This window comes from Callithrix jacchus, chromosome 4, assembly GCF_049354715.1.
Source record: "Callithrix jacchus isolate 240 chromosome 4, calJac240_pri, whole genome shotgun sequence".
Lineage (NCBI taxonomy): Eukaryota > Metazoa > Chordata > Mammalia > Primates > Cebidae > Callithrix > Callithrix jacchus.
In genome coordinates, this window is record NC_133505.1 from 162611490 (window position 1) to 162621921 (window position 10432).

The 10432-nt window shown below is 38.7% G+C and overlaps 1 long non-coding RNA gene across 1 annotated transcript; it reads right to left on the reverse strand.

Annotated features, from left to right (window-relative positions):
* Window positions 1–208: 208 nt before the first annotated feature.
* On the reverse strand, window positions 209–9475 carry LOC118152717 (uncharacterized). The gene is made up of 3 exons (XR_004741447.3): window positions 9179–9475; window positions 7358–7442; window positions 209–896 (listed from the first exon to the last, which is right to left on the reverse strand). It is a non-coding gene; the product is annotated as an uncharacterized LOC118152717 (long non-coding RNA).
* Between the last annotated feature and the right edge of the window lie 957 nt (window positions 9476–10432).

Sequence of the window (10432 nt, forward strand, 5' to 3'; positions counted from 1 at the left end):
ATGTAATACTAGCTTTTGGTCTGGTCAAGAGTGAAAGAGAACAATAATACCTATAAAATAGAGGACAAAGCATAATGTGTAATAAAAGAACAGCAGGAGTGCCGATGGAATAAGGAAATAGAAAAAGAGGACTCAGGAGCCACTTAAGAAATTTTAACAATAACTTTTTCTTCTTTGAGAAATTTGACAATATACACATTTAGGCTTGACTTTATTATTTCTTGAAAGTTGTATTTTAGGACAGTGGTAGATGCAGCATAATTTCAAGAACAGAGATTGTAGAAACACAATTCTTATCAACATTAGGAGGCTAACATTTCCAACAATGTTGTCCCTATTTCCATTTTATAAACATAAAAAGTTTGTCCTTGTATAAAAGCAGTCAGAAATTTTTTTTAAAAAATGAGTACAATTACATTTCATAAGTGTGATACTGGTCTATTTTGTTTTGAAAAACAGATTTTAAAGTAATATTACACATTATAACATTACACTTTAATTTGCTCATCTGCAATTTCTGAGACATTATTTATTGAAAATTAATAGGCTGACAAAAAGTAGAATCAATACACAACACACACAACCAAGGACAAATCTGAATGAATACTGATCAATCCAATCAATACCTAGTAAACAGAAATTAAATTAGTAAAATGTCTTCTTGAGCTGGTTTATGTAAGTTGGATATGGTTATTTGGAATTCATCCGTATCTGCTTTTCTTACAAATCATGAGCTTATTTTTAATGTCTGTCCTTAGGCCACTGAAGAGATGGAAGTGGCCCGTGGATCACGAAGCACGCATTGTGTGTATGCATGGGCAAGTGATTAGGAGAAACTCTCTCATTTCAGAAGAAAAGCACGTCAGGTGCTTGTCATGCTTCATGAGGCATTGCACCTAGAATGGTAGAAGATGCTGGTATTATAATTTCATTGGAATAATTTCAAGTCACATGATTGATTGGCTCTAATTCAATGAGTCTGATCCATCATTTAGTTTCCTTAGACTTGTGATAAATGACTTACGATGTATCGGAAGGTTTCGGTAATGGTTGTGCTTCCCAATGTAAGTAACACTGCATGGAAACTTTTCTTGAAGTTTGATTTTAGACCACTTCCTTTCTAAGCATTAACTAGATCTCTCTTACCCTTATGCTTCAAGCCTCCTTCTTCTGGGTTATGGATGATAAGACATGTCCCAATGGGAGGCCTGCTAGCTTCCGATCAGTCACTGAGAAAACCGGCGTGTTTTAATAGAAGGAGCATAGATTTTTCCCTCTCTTTGACTTAACTCTGGCTGGGCCCCTCTCAGTCCTCTTTCTGACAAGGCTCGAATCTTGGGCTCTACACTTAGCCCATTTATTACAGTTTTAGCAAGACTCCTACTGAATCAGTTTAGCAAAAATCCCCCACCTTCAGTCTGACCACCCTTGATATTGAATCACCCTGGCCTAACTTCAGCAAAACTCCCGTGAGGTCAGTTTAGCAATTGCCCTTCCTCTTAGTAGTTTTCCATCCTCTGATACCCTACCCTGCTCCTTGGCTATAAATCCCCACTTTTCCTCATGGTTTTTGGACCTGAGCCTAATCTCTCTGTCCTACTATAATACAAAACCCCACTGTGGTAGTCCTTCTTGGATAAAGTCTTCCTTACCATCTTTAATAAGTGTCACCAATAATGTTTCCTTTAACAAAAACAAGGCCTATTTCCATGGGGAGGCTGCCAGCTTCTGATTAGTTGCTGAGAAAATCAGTGTGTTTTAGTAGAAAGAACATAAAGTGTGTGGTTGTAAGAACTGAATGTACAAACTTTTCAACTAGGCAAGTCACTTAACTACAGCTTCAGGTTTTTTGTGGGTAAATTTGGGCTAATGATAACATATTTCCAGGTTTTGTAAGGATTAAAGTACGTCATGAGTTTAAAATTTCTTTGTAAACTGGGAAGTAAGTCATACATTTTTGTTACTGTTAGTTAAAGCACTTCAACTCGCTTATCACTCGACATTTACTTATCACATACTTCAAGATAAAATAAGTTGCTTAAAGTCAACTAATGCATACCCAAATTAAATTTAAATCTAACCTTCAATATTTCAAATACTTGAACATATTATTGAATTATATGTTATAGAGGCAAGAAAAAGAATCAACATATTGGTGAAATGTGAGATGTGGGGTTAGAGTTTCTTTTTATTTTGAGATGGAGTCTCACTGTCACCCAGGCTGGAGTGCAGTGGTCCAATCTCAGCTCACTGCAAACTCTGCCTCCTGGGTTCAAGCAATTCTCTTGTCTCAGCCTCCTGAGCAGCTGGGATTATAGGCACATGCCACAATGCCTGGCTAATTTTTGTATTTTTAGTAGAGGCAAAGTTTCACCATATTGATAAGGCTGGTCTTGAACTCCTGACCTGAGGTGGTCTACCTGCCTTGTCCTTTCAAAGTGTTGGGATTACAGGCATGAGCCACTGTGCCTGGCCTAGAGTTTGTTTCTACAGCTTAACAAAATAGTTGCTAAATCCAGGAAGGCCCAAGGAAGGAGTTATTTCACTGTGAGCACCTTCTTTGGAAAAGGCACAAAGTGCTCATAATTTATATAGTTTTATAAAAGCATAATGATTTAAAACTTTGCCATAGTTGACAAACAGCCATATTTATAGACTACTCCTCTGGCATTGATCCTATATCTTTTTCCTCCCCATTGCAAAAGAAGATATTTAGTGGTTTTTAAGAGGTTCCCCTGGTTGAAATCTTCTGTACAATACTTGCTTAATGAGCTGATTAACAACTGTTACTGAGAATTAATGAATCAAATCACAGTGGTAATCACCATATTGCAAATCACTGTGTTGTATTAGGTTATGATGGAGCCATACATTTTGCAGTGATGACTCTTTCATACGATGAAGGCACCTGAACAGATTGTATCTTAGGTCTCATTGAAAGAATGTGATAATGTTTAGGATACAGGAAAGCTTTCTGGAATTCCCTAAGCAGGAAGCAACAAAAGATTCTATTAGTAGAATATTATTCCATTAAGCACATAGAGCATTTTGATTTAAGTAATTATTCCAAGTGCTTTTGAAATCGATGTGAGTTTTACCTGTTTGTCATAATCCAAACATATAGAAATCCTGCCATCTGACTAGGCATCTGCTGTAACATGATTTGCAACAGAATGGCAAATAAAATGTAAATGGCCAATGCAAGGGGGTTTTAGTTTTCAGAATTTGCTGTGCTGTCAGATAGCTTTCAGTTCAGAATATTTTAAAAAATCAATTTTTGCATTTAAGATAATTCTTGAACTTTTAGTCCTGAGTTTTGAGTCCTGTTAGAGAGTGCTCTAATAATGAGGAGTTATCTCAGTACAGCTGTTATAAAAATAATGAATTGATGATTATGATTCTGTTGTATAAGCAGCAAATAATGTGTTGCCATGTGCTAATATTGAAATTATAGGTCTAACTAATTGATCTGGTGTCATAGAGTTTTTGAATTTATAGTTAAAAAAAGAATTATTCATTAGCCTTACTAAGTTACAGCGTTTTTCTTTTGCTGTATAGCTTCATGGTTCAAGCATTTAGGAAGGTAATCCAAAATGATTTATTGCTTTCATATGGGAAAAATGGCTGATCGAATTAAAATATTTTTCCTTAATTAATGTACTCAAAGCAGGTATGCAGGTTAAATGGTGTTATATAAAGGAATTTTATCAAATTCAGAATATTTTAAGCAAATTTAACATTTATAATTTATTCTAATAAACGAATATGATTATATAATAAAAACTGCACAGAATGCTGGTTCTCAACTTGAATTTACTGGGAAAGACCCAAGTACAAAAAAGTTTTCCAATGAAGGTCAATTCATTTTGGTGGCTAAAACGTCTTATCAGCACAGGTTTTTAAACTATACCTTTTATGTAGCTACAGATATTATTTCTAGGAATATGTTCAGTATTATTTGATTTAATTTATTGTGACTATGTGTCCATTTTTCTTCATCTTTATTCCACACAAATTAACCTAGCCACTGCCTTCTAATTGCACTATGGATTATCTTTTGCAGGGAGTAGAGTGTAGAGGATAGGTAGAGGTTATGGAGCCACATTACCTGAAGTCAAAGGCCAGTTCTACCATTGACTGCCTGTGTGACCCAGGGCAAGTTACTGAATTTCTCTATGCCTTAGTTTCTTCACCTATAAAGAGTTAGACTTTATCTCAATGAGACTTATGCAGAGAAAATGAGCCAATATAGATTTACTGCTCGAACACACCAAATGTTAAGTGCTCAATAAATGCTAGTTGTAACAAAAGGAATGAGAAGGTAATATATGGCAGTGTTATGCCTACTGCATTGTTTCTAATTCTTACGCGAATGCCGAAAAGTAGGAAACATCCCATTTGACAGAAACTAAGTTTCAGGAAGAGTAATGATTTGTTCACAGTTGCTCATTGTCACGGGTTCTAAAAGTTGGAGTAGGAATTCAAAGCAAGGTGAGTTCAAAGCTTCTTCACTTTCCTCTGGTTGTTCTGAACTCTGGCGGCGTATTAGACTCATCTGGAGAGATTTTAAATGTAACTGATGCAAACTTATGGTTTCAGCTTCAACAAGGGAAGAGCTTGGATAACACCACTCCCATCTTAACAATAGGAATAAGCTGAATAACCGAAAAGTCAATGATTTTCTTGAGGTTATGGGGTGAACCACCGCCCTGAAATCTGGAGAGGCAGGCAAATCCTGTGAGTTACAGCTAAGATCCACTTACCTGGGGCAGACGCACTTGGAGCCATAAACTGGCAGGAATGCTGCTATGATTTGAATGTGTCCCCCAGAATTTATGTGTTGAAAACTCACTATCCAATGCCAGTGTTAAGAGGTGGGACCTTTAAAAGGTGATTAAATCATGAGGGTTCTGCCCTCAAGAATGAATTAATGTCAGTATTTTGGGAATAGGTTTATTATTATGAGGGTGGGTTTATTATAAAAGTGAGTTTGGCCCTCTCTTGTCTTTCTCTCTGTCTTGCACACTCTCTTGCCCATATGCCATCCACCATGGAATAATGCAGCAAGAAGACCCCCCACAAGATGTGAACCCCCTTGATCTTGAACTTCCCAGGCTCCAGAACTGTAAGAAATACATCTGTTTCTTGTCCCTGACTTAGGTGTTCTATTATAGTAGCAGAAAGGGACTGAGACAAATGCTTCAGTAGCAATTTTGATGGACTGATGGTGTGAGAGTGAGACACTCCTGAGGCTGCAGTCTTGGGTGGGTGTACTTTTGCAAATTCTTCACAAGCTTCACCAGGTGAAGAGCAGAGAAAGATTTCCTCCTTGTTCTTGCAAAGAAAGGGAAGAGTAATCATCCTGAAATGCACCAGGGCGTCCTCTGTAACAAAGACCTACTGGAGGAGGGGATGATCACAGCCTTATCCTACTTGGAGGAAGAGCATTTTTTCTACTCCAGCCCCATTTAGCCTTCCTATCTTATCTAAAAGAGATGGAGAGGGTGGAGAACACTTGTGAAGGTCACAGCCCAGGGAAACAGACCCACTAAAAGATTGAATCTTAATCAGAAGATTATAGAGCACCTGACTTTCCCCACCACATCAGTAAAACAGTACTATAATCACAGCGGATCATAGCTAAAACTGTTGAAACAGGCAGATGCTCTCTGAAGGGGCATATTAGGTTGCATAATGGAAATCTGGAAGGAAAACAAAGAGAAAACAGGGAAAACATATTTTAAACAATAATGGTCAAGAATTTTGCAAAATTAGTGGCAGACGCCAAACCACAGATTCAGGAAGTTAAGAGAGCACAAAGTAGGGTAAATACCCTCCCCTAACAACAGATTAGGCAAAAACAAAGACTTCTCATTTGAAGCCAAGGCACCTATAACTACAGTAAACAACACAGCCCCAGTTCCTAGCCAGTTAACATACAGTCTCACACTAAAGGCCTATTTAATACCATTTTTATTACTCAATGAATTGTTTATGGTTTTCAAAAGAAGTTACAAGGAAGCTAAAAGGCTGAAAAGATAAGGCAAATATCAGAGCCAAACTCAGATATTACACAGATGTTTGAATTATCAGACAGGGAATTAAAAATAACTGTAATTAATATGAGCTCTAATGGAAAAAAAACCCCAGCATGCAAGAACAGATGGATAATATAAACAGAGAGATGGAAACCACAAGAAAGAATCAAAATGAAAATCTACGGGGGGCAGGGAACTAACAGAAAGAAAGAGTGCACCTAATGGGCATATGAACAGACTGTGAATAGCCCAGTGAAGGAATCAGTGAGCTTGATGACATGCCGTAAGGTACATGGATGTGCTTTGGTCAAGGAATCAGCTGAGGTGGATATCCAGGTCTGCATGACTCAGCAAGTTTAGAGTGCAGGCATATAACTCTACCTGTTATCACAGCCATGTAGCCATAACATGGGAATGCCATCCCTTGGCTTGGAGCCACTGTTGTCTGTAAAACGTATAACTGTCCTGTTGACGCTGTTCATGGGGCTTGACTCTTGGGGCTTGGGTTGGCTCAGTTCAACATGGCTTCACGTGGCAGGCGTGCTGGTGCCCAGAGAAAGAGAGAGACCCAAAACTGTCCATCTTGCAGATGGACAGGAGGGAGCCAGGATACACCTCAGCTTGCTCATGCCCAGAGAGAGAAAGAGTTAAGCTGATGGCCCTGAAGGCAGGGAAGAGCCAACCACGTAGCTGCGGCGGGGTGGGGGGAGGGGGTGGTGGTGGTGGTGGCAGGAGCCACAGAGCCAGAGCAAATAGCTGAGATAAAGGTGGACAGTGTAAGAAACGCTGATCATAAGAAAGCTAGTTCAAGATAACTGTATAAGAGAACTGCTGTTGAATAAAACCATATTCACCTGCCTATGGCCCCCCAAGTGTTCCTTCTGCTCATCCACCCACTCCCCTCAGACTTCAGCCTGGGCTACACCTGGACCTCAGGATCTGACACAGACTAATGTAAATTTCCAAAAATGAAATTTAAAGAGAACAAAAGAGTAAAAAATCAAAATAGGTATCCAAGAACTGGAAGACAATTTCAAAAGGTATATCAGATGCATAATGGGAATCTGGAAGGAAAACAAAGAGAAAACAGGGAAAACATATTTTAAACAATAATGGTCAAGAATTTTGCAAAATTAATGGCAGACGCCGAACCACAGATTCAGGAAGTTAAGAGAGCACAAAGTAGGGTAAATAGCCTCCCCTAACAAGCAAACAACCAAACAACTCCCCACCCCCAAACCTACATCTGGGTATATAATTTCAATCTGCAAACAACAAACAACAAAGATGATTTTTCCAGAAGGAAAAAAATACCTTACCTATAGTGGAACGAGGATATGAATTACAGCAGACTTCTAGTCACAAACTGTGAAAGCATGAAAAAAGTGGAGTAAAATATTCCAACTGTTGAGAGAAACAAAACATCAATTTAGAAGTCTATATCCAGTGGAAAAATTCTTCAAAAGTGACAGAGAAAAAGGACTTTGCTAGACAAATAAAAACTGAGACTCTCCTGGCTAATATGGTGAAACTCTGTCTCTAGTAAAAATACAAAAAATTAGCTGGGTGTGCTGGTTTGCGCCTGTAGTCTCAGATACTTGAAAAGCTGAGGCAGGAGAATCACTTGAACCTGGGAGGCGGAGGTTACAGTGAGCCAAGATCACCCCATTGTACTCCAGTCTGGGCAACAAGAGTGAAACTCAGTCTCCAAAAAAAAAAAATAATAAAATCCTGAGAGAATTCATTGTCAGCGGAAGTGTTTAGCAAGAAATGTTAAAAGAAGTTCTTCAGGAAGAACTATAAAGAAAGGAAGAGTGTTGGAAAAGGAATACATGAAGGTAAAACGATTTTTTAAATTTTTTCTTATTCCTAATTGATCTAAAAGATGATTGTTTAAAGTAATAATAGTTAACAATGTATTGGAAGATTGTAGCATAGGTATAAGTGAAATGAATGACCAAGAGTCACAAAAGATGCGAGGGAGGAATTGGGAATACTATTATAAGGTCCCTGCATTGCACACAGTGTGGAATAGTGTTGTTTGGAAGTAAACTTGGATTACTTACAAATGCATAGTGTCAACTCTAGGGCACCTACTCAATAAAATTCTCAAAAGTGTAATTGATATGCTACAGAGGAGATAAAATGGAAACATAAAATGCCTGATTAAAATTAGAGAAAGTAAATTTAAAAATAAAAAGAAGAAATGAACAGAAAATTATAAACATGATAGATATTAATTTTTCCATATCAATAATTATTTGAAATTGAATGGTTTAACATATCACCGAAAAGACGGACGTGGTTAGAGTATGTGAAAAGGATAAAAAGACCCCACTACATTTTGTCTATAGGAAACATGTGTCTCAGACTTTATTTTCTTTGGGCGACCTGTCAAGGTTTTGAGAGTACTGGTCAGCTATTTTGTAGAATGTTTGTCAATTTGAATTTGTCTGAAGTTGTTCTCATGATTAGACTGGGGTTATGGGTTTGAAAGACCGAAGGGGTAATGCTGGCAGAGCGAATCGAGGGAACATTCTATCAATGAGACTTAGCGTCGTTGATGCCAACTTGAATTTCCTGCCTGGTTGTGGCGATTTCAAGAAGCAGCTAGGGTGGAGAGAACCATCGTATAAGGTGCTGCCTTGTGGATCTTATTTCCCCAAATGATTTTGACTGTCTCAAAATTACTAAATTTTTGCCTACAGCCTCCACGGGCCTATGGGTTTGTGGACTGGAAATTTAGCTCCACCCTTCCAGACTCTCTCCTCTGGCTCTCATTGACAGGGTTACATAGGCTGAGACCCAGAATTTATCACAAGTAGCTAGAAAGACATCCGTGTCAGCATATATTTTTTCTTTGTACAACTGTCACATTACGGTTCTACTACCTGATTTTTTGATATGCTGACTCAAGAACGTAACCAATATTTTTTGCCTTGTTTCTAAAAGAATATTTTGCCCAAGTTCCAACAGATTTCCAAATTAGCTTTGAAACACAGCTGCATCGTAAACTAGAAACTCTCTGCGTTCACCAATTCCAAACTATACAAAGAACATGAGGCAAATATTTGACCCAATATTCAAAGTGAGAAAACATTCCATTGGTGAGTCTGTGCCTCTGTGAGGTGGCCTCCTACCTGCATGTGCACCGTGACTGGGAAATGAAGCAGGAAACAGAATCTGTCAAGGACACTTTGAGGCAGTCTTGCAAGTGCGGCATAGCTGTCATTAACTGGGAGGCAACCCAAGCTGACAGGTGGCACTGGTGCCCAGCAATCACCCATGGGGTGGCTCAGTTCCCACAACAGCTCATGCTGATTGTGCAGCAAGAATGAAGAGCCACGAGTGACTGGGAGTGGCAACAGCCCTTAACGAAACAGCTGACGATACCCAAATCAGTATGATGGGTGGCAGGTCACGGGCAATCTTCTCAGAAACCATTCCTTACCTAGGAAGAAATAACATCAGCCACTCACTGGTTTTTCTGTGTAGGAGATGATGTTATGCACTATGTTTTTTTTATATAAAAAAGGATAATTTAGGATCCATTGCCCCTTTCCTAGCCATGCAAGTTATAAATTACAGTGTTACAAAATGCAGCCATTTTCATTCCCAGTGGGTCTTGTTCTTTGCATGTATATTTATCCAATTGTCTGATTCACTTATGTTTGTAACTATAGGGTCTTGCTCTGGGTTTTAAAAACGAATAGCTCTAAAAAGTCAAAGGAACAATCAATTCTTTAAAACCCAGATTTGCCCTGCTTGGCGTAATGTAAGGATAGCCACACGATTATCCAAAACACCACTGACCTAGAGACAAAAGATCTTGGTGACTCATATGGCAACAGAATTGTGATTTTTCTCTTTGCTTTGAGGGGTACTCAGTCACAGGGAATACCTCTTCTGGGTGATATTGATCTCCTGTGCCTTGTTCAAAAGTGAGATGATGGGGGTCTATTTTGGAAGATAAGTAGATAAGCATTATAAATTCACCTCGAGGAAAAAATAAAAGTAGCTCGTCTGACCCTTTATTTATCTCTTACAATAAGAGAAAGTTTACTTGCTTTATATGATGCAATCTTCTTTCCTGTTCAAGCATTAGGATGAGGGATAAACCTCAAACAATCACCAATCTTTTTAAAATTATTATTAAATCTGCCTCAGTCTGTGCTAAAAATCATTATGGCAAACTTTTGAAAGAAGAGGCTGGCCGGGCGCGGTGGCTCAAGCCTGTAATCCCAGCACTTTGGGAGGCCGAGGCAGGAGGATCACGATGTCAAGAAATCGAGACCATCCTGGTCAACATAGTGAAACCCCGTCTCTACTAAAAATACAAAAAATTAGCTGGGCACGGTGGTGCGTGCCTGTAATCCCAGCTACTCAGGAGGCTG